Source organism: Wasmannia auropunctata, unplaced genomic scaffold, assembly GCF_000956235.1.
Source record: "Wasmannia auropunctata unplaced genomic scaffold, wasmannia.A_1.0 LD335992.1, whole genome shotgun sequence".
Lineage (NCBI taxonomy): Eukaryota > Metazoa > Arthropoda > Insecta > Hymenoptera > Formicidae > Wasmannia > Wasmannia auropunctata.
Window position 1 is genome coordinate 15,514 of NW_012026898.1, and position 2,007 is coordinate 17,520.

The following is a 2,007-nucleotide window of genomic DNA, read 5'->3' on the forward strand; positions in this document are numbered from 1 at the left end:
CTATACGGTTATTCAGATTTATTTAAATTGACAACAATATGGATTAGAATATAATGATTTTAGATTGGAAATAATCCGCAAAAGTAATATTAAAACTAATTATAATTCATTTGAAATTAAAACCGATTACTTTTTAATCTGGGCACGGATTGAACCGATTAAAATCGATTTAAATGGATCACGTTTTAATCAGTTTTAATCGAACATTTTCAGCAGGATTTGTATTACACCGAACATGGCTCAAACGGAGCTGAAACATTTGTAAAATTAAATGTATCGTTGATTCGTTTTATATTGATGGTTAAAAAACCGTTATCGAGATATTAATTTTAAAAAATCGCCGAATCTGAACGCGCGGCGAGATACGCCCACCCGCCGCGGACTGCGGTTGTCTAGTGCGAGGCGCGTGGTTAGGATAATTACCGCGTATTACTACTTACCGTATTACTACTTACCGCGCCGACTTCTCACCTTCCAACACGTTTGTAATATTGTTACGTCCAGGGATCGTATTCTTATACTCTTGCTTTCGCGCACTCGCGAAGTCGAGGAATAAATGAATGGAACACTTATTTATAAAGGAACTCTCTTTAATATAAGAGAACAACAAATACAGTTTGAATATCGGCAGCAGAGAAAAGCACATCCGTACGACACGACGACAAATCTAATATGAAGACTGTTTGACAGGCGACAGCGCATCGTCAGGGAAACAACCTCTTCTCGCCAACAGTTCGACCGGCACAAACGTTCATAGAATAACGTGGATATAGACGCGGGCTTAACAATATTATACTTTTTGCAAAAGAAGTAATAAGCTTAATCGTACCTGTTTAAAAGAATTAATAATTATAAAAAAGAAAAAGTTAATAAAAATTATTAATAAAGTTATGAGAAAGAACATTTTACTTCTTACAAGGAACTTGTTACAACTGTCCGGAACCAATTTGATTCTTTTTAAAGTATGTTGTTAAATACAAAAATCTAAGAACACGTATTTTTTATACGTGCAGAATCTCATGTTTAGAGAAAATACCCCTTAAAGAAAAAACGATTTTTCTCTTTCAGAGCAAATATCCGCACGTATAAAAAAATACATGTCTTTTCATTTTTGTATTTAACAATATATTTCAAAGAAAATCAAATCTCTAAAATTTTTATTTTGGTACTATTTTGGTAACGGCTCATAGTAAACGCTTTTTCAGCTACTGTTGCGAAGTTCTAGCCGAAAATATGTCACTTACAAAATACAATTACGACCTAAAACTTTTCCTTATAGACGGACCTTAATTCGGAGTCCAATAATGCAGTGTCCAATAATGGTGTCCAATAATGCGTGTTCAATAATGTAGTGTTTAATAATACATAATTTTATAATGTGTGTCCAATCGTACGGTGTCCAAACGTGCGTGCAGGTCCAATCGTACGGTGTCCAATCGTGAGGTGCCCAATCGTGCTATGTCCAATCGTTCGTGTCCAATCGTGCATGTCCAATTGAGCCGTGTTCAATCGTTATGTGTCCAAAAGGAGGTCATTTACTCAACATTATTTGCATATGTAATTCGTAGTTCCGACTGGTATTATTTTGTGCCAACAAGCTGCCAAATTTTCGTACGAAGCAAATATTGGCACACGTTGACAACTCTAGACGTCATATATTAGACTAAGAAAAGGTAAAGGAGATTTAAATTTCTTAAGAAGTATCCAAAGAAGGGCAAGTGAGCCTTGCACGAAATTAGTGCTAAAATTACATATATTTAAACAATAATCATTGTCACCCAAACGTTTCGGCTCTGCATTGAGCCATCTTCAGTGGGTAAAAAATACAAAAATTATTTCTTTTCTTCTACTTTACATTAGCGCTTTGTTCTTTCCGCTCGCACGAAGGTCGCTTATCGCTCGTTGTGAGATCGTTCGTTGGACAATCGTAATATCATGTGATCCCATCCTCAGGTGACAAATAAACGGATCGCATCGAAGGAAAAATATATTACATCTGTGCAGGAA